At 47.9% G+C, this 18,497-nt stretch overlaps 1 protein-coding gene across 1 annotated transcript in view; it reads right to left on the reverse strand.

The window, feature by feature from the left end:
- LOC131259408 (calcium-activated chloride channel regulator 1-like) overlaps positions 1-18,497 on the reverse strand; it is a 48,025-nt gene that overhangs the window by 4,705 nt on the left and 24,823 nt on the right. The window lies entirely within an intron of this gene.

Genomic DNA, 18,497 nt, shown 5'->3' on the forward strand with positions numbered 1-18,497 from the left:
CGCCGACGCCGGTGCGACCGGAATGGAAAGTGAGGTCGCACATTTTTTCGTGTTGTTTCTTGAGGCTTTTCTGCATGCATCTCGACCGTTTTCTTCTGGTTGTCAATCTGCGTCCACCTTCTTCGTTAATGTGCGTGGGGTCAAATCGGTTTTCAAACTCAAACTCGCTTGCGCAAGACTCGAGTTTGTGTGCCACGGTCTATCGTTTCTTCGATCTTAATTATTCATGCTCGCCCGGCGGCGGAAGATTCGGGATGCGCGCACCATTTACCGACCGACAGGTGGCCCCGTTTTTCGGGCTCTTTCTTTTCCACCTTGCGTTTCGCGTGTGTCACGGCATTATCGGATACTTTGTTTCGGTGCGTCCTCCAGATTCTTTTATGCTGTATGTTTTGGATCTCTGGATTCGTTTGGTTTGTGTTTTGGTTCGGTTCTTCGCACTTTCGCTTCGAAAGCATGTGCGCGATCTTCAGCCTCCGGAGTAAGAAGATGCAACATCCGACAGCAGCGAACGATCTAGACCAGCTTCTTCCGGACGGGCTCCAAATCGGGAACTTCGGGGCTCACTTCCACCTGGTCGTACAAATGCACGGGTTGAATTTTAATATGCATTAAATTTACTTTTGTTTCTCTCTCCGTGCGCCAATGGCTTTGCCGTGTGCCAATCGTTCCACGCCGGTCGTGATTATAGAGCAATCATCTGCCAGCGGACGGATGCAGCTGCTTCGCGGCACCAAGCCAGAAAAAAGGAAGGATCCCAATCACAATTGTCAGTTGGCGGTTGGTTTTATAATTCGGCAAATAAAGTCAAATCGACTGCAGCTGTTAGCTGGTCCGGTAACGTGGTTGGCGTGCGACCTTTCCTAAGTCCCGCGATCGTCGTTCCCAGAGCAGCGAAACTCCTCGCGAGAAGTCGCAGTCACCCACCGAGCCGATCATCATCCATCTAGCCCGGAGTTGCTGATGCTGTTAAATTGAAAAGGGCATTCATCATTCGATGCTTGGGGGAGACTTTGCTCCTGCCTCAATCCTCGGGATGGGGAGAAGACGGGAAGGCCGTCGTCGAAGAAGCGCAAAACTTGTTTCGCCTGCAAAGCCCGCACTCACGATGTCGCTGTCAAGGCGAGGGGGAGAAGATAAATTCAACTGCTTCGTCGGGCGCGCAAACGAGACAGTTTCCCAGCGCGCGTCTTAGCTGAGCTTAGCTATAAGTGTGTCTGTGTGGTGGTAAGGGCTTTAAAGTTCCTCGATCGAGCCCTCCTTCGGTTGCGCAAAAACGTGCATCGCCCGAAGGGGGGAGAGCAAAATTTATTGTGTTTGACCCGATTTGGAATAGGCTAAACTGCGCGCAAAGGAGACGACGGTAGCAACGAAAAAGGCAATCCTTTGACATTCACCATCGGGATGCGAGCGGCGGGTGTAAGGAGGAAGAGTGGAGAGGACGAGTGAATCTGCCTTATTATGCGCGTTGCGCATAATGGGAAAGCAACCGAGAGACGACAACGTCAACACCGACCGGTCGCCACTTTGCCAGTCGCATTGTCGAGTGTATCTCAAGCATCAAGGGACCGACTTATGCTTTCTAATTTCCCTTTACCCATTCCCCTGGGTCGGCGAAGGTAACGACAAAAGATGGATTGAACGAAGCGAGCGAGAGAGGGAAATAAATAAATAAAATAAAATAAATTCAAAACGCAGGTTCCTCTCTTGACCACCTGTTGAAGTCTTGTGTGTGCGCAAGCGTGGTTTTGTTTTTCGGACCGTTCTGTTTGACTACTTGAAAACAAAACATTAAGGAACCTCCAAATTCTAAATCACACGTGAAACCGTGCCAGAACAACCCGCCGCGGTTGCTTGAACTTTCGAGTGGCCGAGGGTAAACACACACACACACAAAATGGTGAAGAAAACAAAAACAACAATTAATAAAAAAAAACTAAAGGCAGCAGCCAGCGTGAAATAAACAAACGGTAGGAACAAACCGAACTCGAACCCTCCGCGGGGTTTTAGGGATGGCGAGGACAGGTGAAGGGAACCGGCGTGTTGCGGTGATGCTGCGTTTATGTGGTTTATGATGTTTTTTGTTTTCTCCGTTGTATGGTTTGTCTTTGCGTTTTCCCTTGTGCCTTACGGTTCGAGGACAAGTGCTACGGCGATGACGAAGGTTTGGGCCTTGCGTTGGAAAATCAAATCAAAAATCGTATTGAAATGGATTTTGTGGTCCCTCTCTCCCTTTTTATCTTGCTTGAGGTTGTACCTTCGCTTAAATGCACGTTCGTTGTGGAAGGCATGGAGCCACCGTTCAAATAAATGCCAACAAACGGCCGGACGATGAGACGACCCGATGCAAATTGAGAGTAGAAAAAGGAATCAATCAACCACATCGGTCGTTCGTCTTGTAAATGGCGCTGTACAGGTTTGATTACAAAATCCATACTCGCTCAACCACTGTGGTCCCTGCCATTGGCCCGACGCACCGATGCACAGATGCTGAGGCTGAAGTGAACGAACCGAGATTCGATCAATGAATGATTAGGCAGAGATGGCAGCAGAGAGCAGCCTTCTGATTATGGTAGTGCGCAATCGCGGAATTCCGAACGCGGCCGCCAGATGGTCATCGATGGGAGCGAAGAAATAATAACCCTAGGGAAAGGCAAGAGATGAGGCAGCCCATCAACAACTTTACACCGAAACGGTAGGGAAGGTCGAGTGGGTTGGTGGGGAGGTTTTTAAAAATAATTCCAAGCAGACCAGCAGCTCGCGCAGGTTCTCCTGGCGTTAAATAAAATATGAAATAAAAGGTAGGAAAAAGTGATCACCAGGCGCGATCGCGAGTATGGATCTCCTCGTTCCCTCGTTCGGTATTGAATGAGAAACCAATGCTGCAAACAGCTTCGCGGGTAGGAAAATACCTTCCACGCGGTTTGCCGTTTACTACGAGTCGTTTTTTCCCTCAACAAGAGGGCCCCACCAACCATTCCATTCGTTCGGCCTCCTGCCTCAAGCGTTCGAAGTGGAATAGAATGTATGCCAAATGGATGTTGGATGCCCGGCTCTGATGAGGAGGTGGAAGATGCCCATCGTACGCCGTGGAGGAAACGATTTTCTCACGCTTCGACTGTTGGCTGCGCGGATTCGATTCCGAGCCAGCGTTCACGGAACGACCACCTTCTTGCCTTTACACGGTGACATTTCTGGTTAAATGGTAATGCTACACGGGTATTATCGGGTTTCGTCTTCGGCTTTCGTCGGCGTTGAATGGTGAGTTTGAAATACCTTTCAGGCTTGGTGATTCTTCCTTCTTTCTATTAGCTAACAGAGCAACAACAACAACAAACGGAAAGATTTATATCAAACACAACGAAAGTGAAAAGTTGTGCCTGTTTCTTCCCTCGATTGATTGTTCCGACGGGGTTCGGATCGCAAACCATTTCCATTTACGCACAGTATTTCGGCGATCGTGTTTTATGCTTTTCGTTGATCGATCGATCGGATTTTACGGACGTTTGGATGTGGCATAAAAGGTCCTGTCCCCTCCGTTCTGGCCAAGAAAAGTATTGCCTCAGGTGGCAGCAGGTAGAAAGGACACGCATCGCATGAACTTTCGTCAGGAAATTGATTTTTCTTTTTTTTAGTTAAACATCGTTCAGTGAGAAAAGGGAGAAACCGACAAAAGTTTATGGCCTTTTCGGTTTTGGGTTGCGTAGGAAAAAAGTCTTTGACCGGCTGTTTACAAATATTTACCTTTTCCCTCGAGGCTGGTGACACAACACTCCGATGGGAAAGTTATTCAATTCGGGTCTGCATCTTTGCAACTTTTTTTCAATGAAAAATGATCAGTTCCGAATAGCCAACTTTTTCTAATTACATGAATTGCAGCTCAATATGCTTCGAGTTTGTCGTGACGAAGATTTTATTTCAAAACATTGGGTTGAGAAAGATAATCGTATCTGGAGTTTGCCTTTGGTTGCCATCCGACGAATCGTTTTGAGAATTTCACTGCGTGTCTGTGGCATTAGGATAAGGTTTTGATTTTCCCAGAATGGCCGCGAGCGAAAGAGCAAAAAGTATCATTTTATGTTGCATCTTTCCAGTTGGTTTGAAATTAGCATGATCTAATTGGCACGATAGAACAAATCTCGTCCGTTCCCGATGGGAATCTTTATTCTGTGCTGTGGCATAATTGTGTGGCATTTTGGTTTGGTGTTTTTGGTTTAGTATGGTTTACCCTCCAGCCATCGCCAGTACGAAGCGAACCACGAACGATCCATCGTTGGCGGCATTGGTTCGATGGGTTTTCCTTCTGGACCGCTTCCGAGAATGCATTCGCATCGCATTGCATTCGCGCGCCACCGACAACTGGAAGCATGTGCGAAAGCGAAACTCCAGTCAATTAGTGCAATCTTGCACACGCTCGATGCTCGAGTTGAGGGAGAGGAATGTCGGGAGGGTTGATCCCGAAAAACGTTCCCGGTTTTGCTGCATTCCGGGCCGATGATACAAAATAATGATTGGCCTGGTTGAGCAATGTGTTGTGTTATTGGCATGACGATTGTTTTTGGGCTCATGCATCCTTTCTTTCGATTGTGTTTCGGGAAATCCCATTCGATTAGCAACAGAGCACGTCGGCACGAGGTGATATAAATGTTTTTGCATCGCCTCAAACGTCTTCCTAGAGCCTGATTTCGGTCGAACTTAAGGGCAAAGCCATACAAATTCAGTAGCTTTTCGGTGGTCATCGATTGGTCACCAATCAGCCGCTAATTGGAAACCAAATTGTAACCAAACGGTTCTTTTTGTTTCACTTTTGGGAGGGACGGATTTCCCCGGAACTATTTGTTATTGATGCGAAACGATTCTAATTAGGAGGAATTTGTGAAGAGATGTTTCGATCGATCAGGAATCAAATCGACAAAAAACAAAGGAAAAGGATTCTTCCGGTTAAGGGTCTGATTCATCCGTCGAATGCGGTTTCGACGATTGGTCATGAATTCCTCGCGTTGTTTTTTGAACCTCCAATGAACTGGGTTATGTTTTTCGTAATATTCCGCAGCCCAAAAACCTAACCGTGAACGTTTTTGGAATAGAATCCGCTTGTCACAAAATAGGAGAAATGTTTCGGTCCTTTGCGGTTGTGAAGTTTTGCCAGGATTAGCCATTTATGCACACTAAGCACGGAAGCATGAGTTAGGCCTCCATGTTAGAGATAGATCGAATAGAAAAGTTTGCAGAAACATTCTTCCCCTCTGCCAAAAAACTAAATAAAGACAAACCACCATCACCTCTAGAAAGCAGCTCGATTCCCTGAAATCTCCTCCACTCGAACCGCTTGAGAAACGCGACGATGGTTGCGCACGAAAATGAGTGGCTCTTAAAAACTCGTTAAAAACTTCACACAGTAAATTATACGGCACCGGGCGCCACCTTTTGCTCGTGCAAACACACCCATATACAAGTTCGCTGCCAGACCAGAATTTCGCGGAACTGAACAAACTTTCCTCTCGTCGACGAAAAGTCCTCGACGCTCCGTTCACTCGCGGTTGTGTTTTCGGCGAGGTCGCGTGTCTTATCTTGCGAGAACTCATCTTTCGTAGCTTTCGTTTGTTCGTTCGGTGAAGGAAGCGACGATGAAGGAGAGAGTCATTAGAAAAACATGCACATTTCGATAGAATCTCTACCCTCGAAGATGTTCTATACGCCGACATAAGCTCATCGAAATCATGCAGTCTCGTGTCTCATAGATCGTGTTTTCCCTTCAAAAGTTGGCTAGAAAATGGCGTAAAAGCACGACCCCTTTCCAAGTACCCTCCTCCGGCACGGCCTGGTTCGGAACGCCAACGAAGGCAGGTGCACGTTTCGAAATCGCTTAAGGCTTATGGCTTAATTTTACAACGCAATCAACGTGAACTTTTTCTCCGGAACTGAAACCAGCGAAACCAAAAGCAAACGCACGTGGCCCCGCTAATGAACATTAATTTATGTTGTCCTTGCGTGTCTACAATGGCGGCGTTACGTTGTCAAGTTTCCCAAGGTGGGAGAAGAGGTGGAGATGGATTGTCTTATTCCGGAAAATCGAATACCCTCTAATTTGACCGAACGGTCGTTAAAATCCGATTCGTCGCCGACATTTGCCGAAAGAGATCTATCCTCTTTGTGGATGGATGGATAAATCGACGTGTGATGTTCTTCCTCGGGGTTAGTCCAGCCTCCTCGGGCGGGGATCATAAAAATCGGATGAAACACCACCGCGACCCCACCCGGAATCTTCGATCGGAAAGACAAAAGTCTCCGGGCGATGGTCGTTACCTTTTTCGAGGCCGGTCATATAAAAGCGCCACGCGAGTAATTGACAGTTTTATCGCTTCGGTCCGCCCGGACAAGGTGACAAGATGTTTCGTGATTCCGTGAGGTGGTTTTTGCGATTGGACGGATTGATACATTATTCGGTTCCGGCGTTGTTTTTCGTGAGAAAGGCACGTGTTTTTTTCGAGAAGAAATTTGCAAGAAAAAGAAGTCCGAGATGTGAAGTGATGACGTGGCCCGTCAAGAATGGAGATGAGTCCAACGGCGACTTTTGGAGGGTCAGACATAGTCGGAATGGAATTCAATCTTTCCTCGGTTCCGTCTTCAGCCATACCTCGCCTAGTACCTTAGTACGTACGTAGTCAGCATTTAAAGTTAGATTACCAAAACCATTAAAGCGCAATATTGCGGGTAATCTCAGAGAACAGGTCGTGCTCTCCTGCGGGTATCGAGGAATCCAAGTCGCTACACATTTCAGTTCCCGACTCCCAACCCGGGGGAGCATCCCGAGCGGCGGTCGTTAATACAGTTCACGCCGGCCCAACCCTCATCGTGGGCTTTTGGGCTTGGAGTTGGCGCTGGGTTATCGCAGGTAAAGGCCACACCGCCCGCGGGAACGGAGCAGATCACGCACAATATATCTTTTTAGGGGGTTTTTATTTTCTCCCTTCGCTTCCCCGTGGTTCAGCTTTAAAGTTCTCGGCTTCGCCCCTATCATTTCGGGTCGCTCCCCGGGCCGCGCATTGCGGACACGTCCATTAGCGTCTCCCGGGAAGACGTGGACCATTTGATAGGCGTTTCGAATAGTTTCAACGAACGTGCGGCGGAGGATGCGAGAAAGGAAATAAATCCAAAAACGCATAGATTAGGGTGAGTTCGGCGTCGTGGCGCGTTACTGGCCCGAGGTCCGACGCCTCAAACCACGCACCCCGTCGACACTCGTCGTGCGAGTTTGCAGCTTCTTTTTGCTTCTTCCACTCCGTTGCTATTTCTTCTTTCCTTCGAAAGGAGCACTGTCGGTTGTACATGTGCGTTTAAGTGCCGGGGTCGATTCGTTTAGTTTTCTTTTAAATTTAATTAAAAGTGCCCTACTAACACCCCCCTCTTTCCTGGGGCTTTTTGGGGTGTCACGGGATGAGTATCGCATGATGGTGGTGAAAGGTCTCGTGAAAGACGATGCCCGCACCGTTTGGAAGACGGGTGTAGCATTAAAGCAGAAGAGTGCTGACCGAGAATTCCGCGCCGGACCAAGAAAGAGAAGCAACCGGAAGGTGAGGAATGGGGATGGAAGGGCGATGAAACGAAACATGCTAATGTACTGCAGAACGTGACTTCAAATCACGACAATTATTATTATTTCAGTTGTTTATTGCGCCCGAAGAGGTCTTCCTTCTCGCGGGAGGAATCTGGGAAGAACATCTCAGCAGCATCACGACCGACCGAGACGTGTCTTTCAGCTATCACCATCAACCCTCGCTCCAGCGTCTTCTTATTGTCTTGCCTTGCGGGAAGCAAAGGCAAACTTTCGGGATGTCGAAACTCGCGAACCCGCGCCTCAGGAAGCGACAAGAAGTTACCTTCCGCGAGGTTCTTCCTTTGAGGATTGTGCGTCCCTGGATCATGGCCGAGAAGCGCTTTGACGTTGCCATTTGTAATTAGGAGGAGTGCAACGACGAGTACGGCGTTTGGATGGACGTCTTCTGCGTGATCAGCTTAAGAAAGTATGCAGTGGCGAAACGATGTACAAAAGTTGGAAAAAGGAATCTCTTAAGGATCGCTAGTGATGGGGAGTCAAAGTTGCCCGCCGGTTTTGAACGCGCAGTAAACCGCAAGCATCCGAATGTCTTCTGCACGTCGCAATCCTCCATCAGCAAACTTCCTAACTGCAACGGTCTTTGCAATGGAAAAAAATTGCCTTTATATTGGCAATAAAGTTCTCCGAATGAATGCCGCAACCCACCACCACCAGGATCCTCCTGATAACCTTCCGAGTCTCATCGAAGAGTTGGTGGAATATGGCGAATAATGTCGCCATTTGTGATGCGTTCGTACTGCGCGACTGGAGGAGTTTTATTTATTTTGGCCTTTGGCCATGAGCGAAGCACCATTCTGCAACGGGAGGAGGAGGTCCAGCACCCAGCCCGGAAACGGCAGAAGCTGGTCAAAGGAGTGCCAGGCGCTCGCAGCTTTTTCCGCTGTGGATTATGAGTTATAATCTTTCTGCAGGGACATTAGTGCGAACTTTTTCGAGAGCGTTCCGTTCCTGGGGATAATGTTTTGTTTGGTTCGGTTTTAGTATGTTTCTTCTTAATGTAGTTCTTTTTTCTCCTCTTTCGAACTCCGAAATTCATACACAAATAACGAAGCCACAACGGCACCCGAAGCTCGTTAAATTAGGTCGTATGTTAGCTTTTATGTTATTGCTGCCGGAAAGTGGACATTTGGCCAAAAATATGTACAGATCGAGTCGAGTGGGGGTCTTCGGGCGAGCCAAGATAATAAACTCCATGTGGCCATTTCGGGTGGGCTAATGTTTTCTCGTGTCGCACACACACACGAAAAGGGATCGTTTCGATCGGTTCAATTGCGGTCCGGGCGAGCAGTTGGCGTCATCTTGCTGTCAATAAATTGAGCCCATGGCATAAATACCCTTCGACGTCCACGGAACCTCCCTCTCCATTAAAACGGATGTACTCGGTTCTTATCACAATCGTCACTCTGTTTTCCCGGTTCCTGTCAAACCTGTTGCATTGCCTCCATCATCCATTCACTCACCTGCGTTGGAAAAAGAAGAAAAGACAGAAAAAAACGTCGGTTAAATTCTATTAATACAGCTCACCGCTCACGAGTCAACCCACAACACACATGTAAATAAACGAACTCAATCTAGAAAAAGTCAGAACCTTCGTAACCTGCGGGTGACGAGCGGAAAAAAGGCCACTCCGGGTGGAATTGGACTTGTAAAAAACAAAACAAAAAGTAAATACAAATACCCCAAAACCACAACCGGCCTTACGTCGGGGCATATTTTGTGCTGCAGTCTTGCGGGACCTAGCCATTTTTCCGACCAACCTTGCGGAATGGAAAACTTTCCGTCCCCGCGGTAAGGAGGAAAAGCAAAAGGCATCCAACTCACAAACACACACGTACACCATGGCCAACTTGAAACAAAATTGAACGGGGAGACGGGAAAAACTTCCCCAAGGATAAACAAACAGTTTTTCTTTTGGTGCAGCTTTTCCACCGGCCGCGTTTTCCATACTGCCGACGTAAGGTGGGCTGTACATTTCTCGGCTCGGCTTGACGATGTGCGCTCTCTTAACCTTTTCTCGGTGAGAGATGTGTTCTCGGGGACTGGAGGAAATGTACCGGCTCGAGGAGCGAAAAGGTTGATGATATTGAAATAAGCCTGCAGTATTGAAACAAGTGAGTGTGTGTCAGGGGACGGAGTAGGAGGGCGGGTAGCGAGGAAAAATTGCAATCTCGATTTGGCCCCGGGTTAAACATGCTTTCTGAATTTTAAAAGATATCCCACCGTGATTTGGCACTGTCGTCGTCGTCGTTGGTCGTTTGCTCGTGTGATGCGTGGTTTCTGTCTCCTTCTGCCGCGGACACACGACTTACGGGAACCGGTGGAGCGTCTTCGCGAGCTAAAACCTTTCTAACTCTTCACGACCTCTCGGAGTGGAACGTCGCCAACGGTGGAGGCCACTCAACCCGAGCCGATGTGGCACAGTTCGCCGGGCCAGCGTTTTCTTCGTCCGTACGGGAAAAACCTCCTCGACTGATTGGTTTACCGTTTTTTTCCTTCCTCTTCACTTCACACCGATTTGGCGAGCGTTTGCAAAAGGTCAGTTGCAAGTCAGACCCATTCTAGAAGGAACGCGATGGAACCGTTACCGTTTAAAAACAGGCCCGAAGGTTCACTACCCCGTACTGCACACCCGATTTATCCGATACCGGTGCATCTCCCCGTGGAAACGGTGGGGGTTTATTTCCCTTTGCTACCTCCACGATTCCGAATCACACGATTTGGCTCCGGGCGACCATGCACTGCTGGCATGCGATAGTGCATCTCGCCGGTTGAAGGTTGCCAACCGTGTCCTTCCTACGCCACTTTCAAGGTGCTTGCAAGTGAAGCAGTAATCCTAGGCCAATGCAACTTCGCTTCCCGATAATCATCCCGCGTTGGTTTCTATTTCCCTCCGGTGACACGATGCCCGGTTGAAACGGCCAATCTTCGGCTTGGGAGAGTAATCTACGATCGAGTTGAAGAGTTTCTGCTCGTCCAAGTGCTTCCGCTTGGAGGCGACCGTGCGGGAAAATCAATTTCCCAAGGAACAACACACAACCGAAAATCATTACCAGGGTTCGGCTTGGAAGCATTAGAGCTTGCCGATGGGAAGCTGTCCTGGGTCCGTGATAATGTAAAATGCAAAATCCGAAAGCAAGAAACAAACACGCCGTTTCCCCAGATTTGCTTTACGAGGAAAGACGGGGGAAAAATACGGTAAAAGAGAGTGGAGCAAATTTGCATCATAATTTCCCATTTGCCACACGGAGCGCGTCGTTTGCTGCGAACAAAGTCCATCCGATCCGCGGGGAGGATCCGCAAGTGCAGCGTCGCATTTTGCAGTTGTTGCAGTCTGACGCTGCAGTCAGTTTGCAGTGAGCGGAGAAAAGTGGAACCAACGAGAAACCGGGTGGGGGTTCGGTATCGCAATGCAGCCAGAGAACGGACGATGCAGCTCAAAAACAGTCACCAAAGAAGGGCTTAGTGGAGGAAACGAAAAAGCAACGGCAAAAATGTCATCAACTTTCGCGAGCACCGGTTTTTTCCCTCGTGGGTTCTGTCCGCCACTCCGCGATGGGTTTCTTTTCAGCCGATTGGTTTTCCCAGCCGCGCGTTTGTGCCATTATCGATACTGTAATGTACCGCAAACTAGTTGTTAGGTGCCGAGTGTCACTTTCCACCGTTTCGTTTTCCCCATGCACCGTGAAAATGCATATCCTCTGGGTCTGGTACTGGGAATGCTGGTGCAGGCTGAGTTTCCAATTTATTGTTTTCCCACACCCCATCGACCGAATGCTTCCATACCTTCCTCAACCCTTCCCCCGATTGTGTGATTGACACTCTGTGGCTTCGAGGTGCAGGATGGCTTTTATCGAAATTGATCCACTAAAATAAATGCCAGCAATTCTTGTGCTATTCGCAACTACTGCTCGATAAATCTGCCACCGATCGGTGACAGCTGTGAGTAAAAATGAGAAATAAAGGAAAAACCAACAAACGAACGAACGAACGATTCGCCCCGGCTCGCGAAACTCCAAGGCAGACTCCAAGACAAATAGCGTAACCCTCAATCAATCGGTGATTTATGCTCGTCGGTGCAATCGAATCAATGTGAGCAAATATTTCCCTCCACCGTCTGCGGTGACGATGGTGACGATGATGATGAGGATAATGATGATGATGATGGTATTATAATCCAATCGGGGAAAAAAGGGTTGACACCGAACCTGGCATGACGGTTTTATTCATTTTCTAGCGCCTTCCCGGCCTTCGACTATTATTGACAGCTCGTTTGCTTTTCTGGCGGCGCAAAGAATTGAATTCCATCAGAGGATCCATTTTTCCGCTACATTCCAATGTGGAGAGTATGTTTATACATGCATGTGAGTGTGTGCTTTAAGAGAAAATTGGTCCATTTTTTTTAACTTTCAAAATGTTGGACTGAACTCAAAATCAAAGGTCGCCGGTGTTGGTGTGTACCTTTCGCGGTTCTTCTCGATTTCGCCTGCTAATGGAGTGTGCAAATTGATCACTTCAAAGGCCACGATCCGGTGATCCGGCCTGGGTGTGTGCGCATCTCATTTTCACGCGATCTTTTATCTTTTTGATCTTTCCCGATTGTCGGTGAAATTGGCGTGCGGAAGTGCTCTCGCGAAGAAGCGGTTTTTACTTTTGATCTTAAACTCAGTTTTGAGTGTGTTTTTTTCTAAAAGGGGGACCAACAGTGTCAACGTTAACAGGTCGATTAAGACACACCGGCTGTTTAAGACACTCGAGGGAGAAAGTTTTCCTAGAGTTCGATCGGTTTTGGGATGCAGTTCCCGGCAAATTGTTTTCTGTTCTAGCTCCGAACTTACGTGCAACGTTTGTTGCTATTTAGAACACTCCCGAAAACTGCAATAAAGTTGCTCCGTTCGATGGTAGAACTGACCTCCAAGGAGTTCCCGGGACGTTTCCGATGAGCTCCGGTTGCGTTAGTCAAGTCTGGTCACGTCGGAGAGCGCCAGTTTTCGACCATTTTCCTACGGACCCTGAGGCCAAAGTAAGCGGAGCATGACCGAAACGATCCGTTGTGCAAGTTGTGCATTAGAAGTGGGCATTCTGAGTGCGGCGGGAGGGGCCCCAAGCATATGGCCCGGTCGGGAGGGAATGTTGGCAGCGTGAGGTGTTTTAAAATTCCACCATCGTGCCATATCCGACTTGCGATGAGTGCAATCGGCAAGTGTCGGCAAGGTTCCCCCCGGAGCTTCGGAGGGAATTGATTGGTATTCCTCTCGGGGAGAGAGAGGGGACGGGGTACAATGATTGCGGGTCCATTTGAACCCGTTGGGAAAGCGGACGAGCTTCTATTCCTAGTCCGCTCCACTCGTCGGCTGTCGTTTAAAGGTGACAGTGTGGAAAACTTTTCCATTTGAGTGCACCGTCTCGAAAGGAGTGTTCGTGTTCGTTGCAATAGTTTCTGGAGGTACGAAATGCCACACTGTTCCAGCTGGGAAAACAATTGCCATTCGATTAGATGAACCGTTTCCAACACGCTCTGAATAGAATAAAAATCAACAACTTGGTTTCTCGGAAATAAGAAAACAGCGTCTTCGCGAAAGGGTGGTTTGGAGTACCTTAACCTGGAACTGTCAAAGGCTTAAATGAAGCATTTGAACGTTAATTAATTCAATTAAAATGTTTCCATGAACTTTTTTAACACCGCGGCTTTTCGGGGAAAACGCATACTTTGCCCTTTACCTGTTCGAAGGAGGACGATAAGAGACACAAAATAAAGTCAAATACCCCTCGGGGTGCCAGAATCTCTTTCGAGAAAGATTTGCTCAAACACATCCGTTGTGTAATTGTAGGGAAATGTTTGGTATTCCTGTTCGTTAACCCCGGCTCTTTTTTTTCAAACACCAGCTTTATGATGTTTTATGGCCATGTTGTCTTTGCTGTTCGCTGTCACCACATTCGGGGTGGTTATCGCCCGTTGGGAGAACCTAGGACCCGTGAATATGTTTTTATTATGAACGCGTTCGGGATATGTGAACTTGTACGAGTGGTTGTGTTTGAGTTCACATAGCACCGGGATCGTTAAGTGAGGTTTTTTATTCACCCATTAGCACATTGGACATCTGATTCTGCTGGAGTTGGTTAAAGCATTCTTTTTCTGTTGTCGGATCCGGATTTATTTTATTTTCCGTTTCTTTTCGTTTTTATTTTTTGTTTTGAAAACCAGAAAGTAACTCCCCTTCCCGACGCGAGATCATAAAAAGTAAAGTCTAATCATAAAAGTAAACATTCTCATCTTCTCACCGCTGGGACATGCACTCTAATTAGGGTCACAAAGAGGAACTGACTCAAGCTCACAAGTGGATTCTCAAAAAACTCATGTTTGGCTCGTGTGCTGAGCGAACAGAGGAGTAGGAGGGAAAGGAAGATCGCGTGGCTCGATTACGCCATCGGGACCAAGTGCTATGATTGCTTGCGGTAACAGTTGGCCGATATGTTGGCAGCACTCGAGATGAAAATCGGCTGGCTCGAGATTCTGTGAAAGACTATTTTCCGACAGGTTTGTCGTTTTTGTTTCAAATTTCAACCTTGTTGGTACGCACCAGAGGAAAGAAAAGGCAAAAGAAAAAAGTGCCAGCTATCTCGAATTTCAAGATTGCACACGAGAGAGCAGACTTTAACTTGATTTCTTCGCCCGAAAGCTGTCGCTGGAGCATACTGGCTGAGCGATGGTTAAACAGTTTAACCTCAAGAAATTTTAGCCCTCGGGGAGACATATCAAACCTGCATGGCCCGAAGATGACCAACTGTCGATGCCGATGGACGTTAAGGGTGATAGAACGAACCGAGGAACCGAAAAGGGACCGAGCGAAATGGAAGAGTCTAATTCCAGCCCAATGGCTTTCCTGTTCTCATATTCATAAACTCGACACCTTACCCGGGACCTCTTGCCGGGCTGGCAAGTGTGCGGGAACCATATGACGTCCCGGGTGAAGCCGGACAACAAAAAAGAAGGAATGTAAGGAAAAGATCGCGTTTCTTGAAGAACAAACCAGGGAAAAACGAAATGAAAAAACTCGATCAAAACCCCGTGCAGAGGCAGCTCGCAACAATCCAGAATCGAGCGGATGGCGCACGGAGCAAACAAAACGATCAGGTTCCAGCGACCTGGGAGCTAACGCGAGGAAGCTTTCCCTTCGGTAAGGTTTGATCCATTTTCCGTTCCATTCTTCATGAGCTGGAGGTATATTCGTCGGAGTCGGACGGAATTACCCCCGGGGAATCGTTTCCCCATCCCATCCCGTCGCGAAGACGATGCAACCAGCGTCAGGTAGCATAGCCACCAGGCAGACTCTTCCTCCCGAGGCCAGACTTTCAACTCCTCGCGTGCAAGCGGAAGAAAGCGTTGCACACTGCCTCGAGGGAAGAAAAATCTCATATTACAAGCGCAGGACGTTTAATGAATTATCGTTTTTAATAAAGAGCGAGGCACAAAAAATGTATCCCGAACGCTAAACGTCCCTTCCGGCCCGGGGGCAAGAAAACCGATGCCAGCTAATAAGATCCTGTGAATTATGCGCCACTGCGGAAGCAGCCTCCAAGCTGGAGCCCCTTTTTCGATCGCGTGGGAAAATGCGAGCGCAGCGAAGGAAACAATTGGACAGGCTCTGCACGACTCGTTCGTGGCTGCTGTCAGGTTGGACGTTTCAAACGAACAGGAAATGGTTTTGAAGGAAAACTTTCCAGGAGAAATAGCTGTCAAAAATTTAACCTGCAATTTCAGCACACTTGAAGCGGGTTTAAGTCCTTCCAACCGACACCCTAACCTAGATAAAGCTCATCTTTACCAAAGGAAGGCGAACCAAGACACACGTGCGTCATGAAACCGAAGTTCGCAAAGAAAACGGCCAACGGAGCTATTTGTAGCCATCTTGTAGTGACAGATAGTCCCTGGACACTCCGTGCCCGTCGGCTGATTTATGTCAACACATCCCCGCACCCAAAGGGGCGGCAGCTGGGTCATCGTTTGCTCGAGTCTCGGCGAAAAAGCGCTCCGTAATTAAAATGTTACACCAGAGCGTGTTGACTCCCCGGGCGGACGTTCCGGGATGTGGGTGAAGCGGGGGGCTGTTTGCGTATTTTGCGCTTTTCCGCTCGAACGCTTCGCCGGGTTCGCAATCCACCAATCGGCAAAGCTGCGCCCGAAAAAGGTTAAATGGGTTGTCCGCAGTACAGCGAAAGGCATAGCGTTGAAGTTTAATGCCTTCAAGGTGTGTGTGTGTGTGTGTTTTTGCATCCCCTCTTGGGTGGGTTTGTTTCCTCTTCGGGGTTTTTTTCGGCCATTGAAGGGCTTCGTCTTTTACTAAAGCGTCTTTTAAAAGCAAGCAGGCTAAGCTGGCTATTTACCCAGCGTCGGTTCCTTTCGGCTAATCTTGCATCGAACTTTTCCAGCGGAAAGGTGTTGCCAAGGCACGCGCAGTTGGCACATGACGCCTTTGGGAAAGGCCCCGGCTGGGCTCGGAGTTGAGCTGACCGCGGGTTCGCCTCACACAGGAAATTCAATTTAATTTCTCATATTTACACGCGGCTAATCTAATATTTATGTTGCTAGTGCCTCGCGCCTAAGTTCGCTGCCGTGTTCCGGGGGGTGAAGAAACCTGAAAGGTAAACCTGGTCAGGTTAAATTAAGGCACGGCTCACGGTCATAAAGAACTTCCTTCGCCTCGAGGAGGTTGGGGATAGTTTGTTGATTTTCTTTTCCCGCCGAAGAACATTACCTTTTTCGGCTTCCTTTCTTCTTCCGCAGGTATCGTCTTGCGCCCTTGTTCGCCCGATAAGCTTTCGATATCCATCCATCTAACCGTCAAGGTAGCCCATTATTGTTTTCTCGCCCTGGTTTTCTTTCCCCGGACCCGTGTGATGGTCCTCCGTTAATTCAATCATGACGACGATCATCGTCAACCGAAAAAGCTTCACCCATCGGGAAGATTATCGTAAAGAACGAATAGAAAACGTAGTTCTCGGACAACCTTTTACATCGGCGTCTATCTTTCTAAAAATGCCACCGGCGATAAGAAAGGATTTTTCCGACGTTGCATCATGTCTTCGAGGTTGAGCCCTGGGAAATTTATAACAGGCAACAATACACCCGATGCCGATCCAAATGAATGAACCGGTTTGAGATTCGGTTTTTTCTTCCTCCTGAGTTTCGGGAAGGAGAAAATCCCTTTTTCGGTTGCCGATGTCACGGACAGCGGATACCTTCGACCTGTAAAAGGCTGTATGATTGATGGATTAGGTGTGCAGTTTGAGCCGTTTTGCAAGGTTTGCCAGAAAACCATCATCCCGGGAGAGGATTAGCTCCGTTTTCTTTCGTGCAGATTAAATGGACTATTCTTTTTGGGGGTAAAATGGGAAAATTGAAAGCATCATTTGGCAACGCCAAGAGCTGTTACACAAAATTGGAAAGGAGTTCCATTGATAAAAAAGGAGGACCCAAGATATTGTCGGGCATTTTAAATGTTCAACACCCAATTCTAGATAACATTCCACGCTATTAGTTAAAAAATAAGCCTACAGTCCTGCATAATGTTGGTGGGAATTTTCTCGCTCGAAACCAAGACAACCCTCTGCCAGTTGCGTAGGAGAAAGGCCAACATTCTTTTCGTTAGAGCTCGGCTCTTAATTATTTTGCGTCGTGCTTATTAATTTCTGAACGCGTTAGGACAAGAGAGACTCGGTGAAGCCAAAAAGGACACACCCTGGCGAGGCTGATGTTATTTTCATTGCATTTAAAACGAACTTTTCCAAATCAGACCGAGCGACAGGAATGTGCTCCAGCGTGGTATCTTGTCTCTCTTCCTCTCTTAACAATGGGGCCAAATCGAAAAGGGCAACTTCATTTATGCTTTCCCTGGTCTTTGGAGAAGACCAAGAATTCGTCATCGCTTACTTGTTCACGGTGTGTGTGTGTGTGTGTGTTGTCGCTGGATGATTGACTTTGAAGTGGAAAAGAAGTATTCGAAGTGAAAAGGATACGAGTCAGCGGTAAAGTTTCCGCGCGCGTGCACACTGCTTGGCGGCTCCGAAAAATTTCCCAAGAGTGAATCCAATCTCAGCCCGGTTGGCAAATTTATGATCTTCCGAGGGCGAGACGTCCTGCTGGGAAAATTGACACCCAACGTCACGTTTCGCAGTGAAAACGAGACTGACGCGGTCTCGAGAGAAAGAAAGGAGCCTTGGGCTCAAGGGCTTCTGGAAAATATAAAACCGAAGCGAATATATAAATTCCGGGGACCAAACAAATTTTCGATGAAGAAGTGCTTTTCCCTTGGCCTTGTCGTGTGCTTGTGTATGCTCTTTTGTGTGTTTATTCACACACGTAAGCGTAATTTATTACACCTGCGCCAGCAAGCCGTCCGTCGGAAAAGTGTTCTTTTTTCCAGCCTTCTTTCATGTTTGTGCTCACATTGTTTATTGGTTTTCCTTGATCCATTCTTGGGGCGCCTGCTTGAGGAGAACTGGTTCGTCTTCACGGGGATCGTCATTTCTTGTCCGTAAAGAAGCCTAAAAAAATCAATATGAATGTTTCGATTACAGTAGCCCATCGGGTACCCCGAAGCCGGAAGGTGCAGGACGGTAGAACTCCTTCGAATCCTCAAGACGTCGGCAAAAGAGTTCAATCGAGTGTGTGTGTGTGTTTGAGTTTGTGGGGTTACAAGCTCAACGAAGGAACCCGGCTGGGAAGTTAGTTTTGGTGTATTAAAAAAAGGAAATAAACCAACCAGCAGTAAGTAGTTTCGCAACGAAAGGCGGCACAGCTGGCTGACGGGGTGACTGTCGAAGCCAGGACGGTTCCCGGCAAGGAGGTGTCCAGGCGGGGAGATAGTGTTTCCGAAAGGAA

This window comes from Anopheles coustani, chromosome 3 (assembly GCF_943734705.1).
Source record: "Anopheles coustani chromosome 3, idAnoCousDA_361_x.2, whole genome shotgun sequence".
NCBI lineage: Eukaryota > Metazoa > Arthropoda > Insecta > Diptera > Culicidae > Anopheles > Anopheles coustani.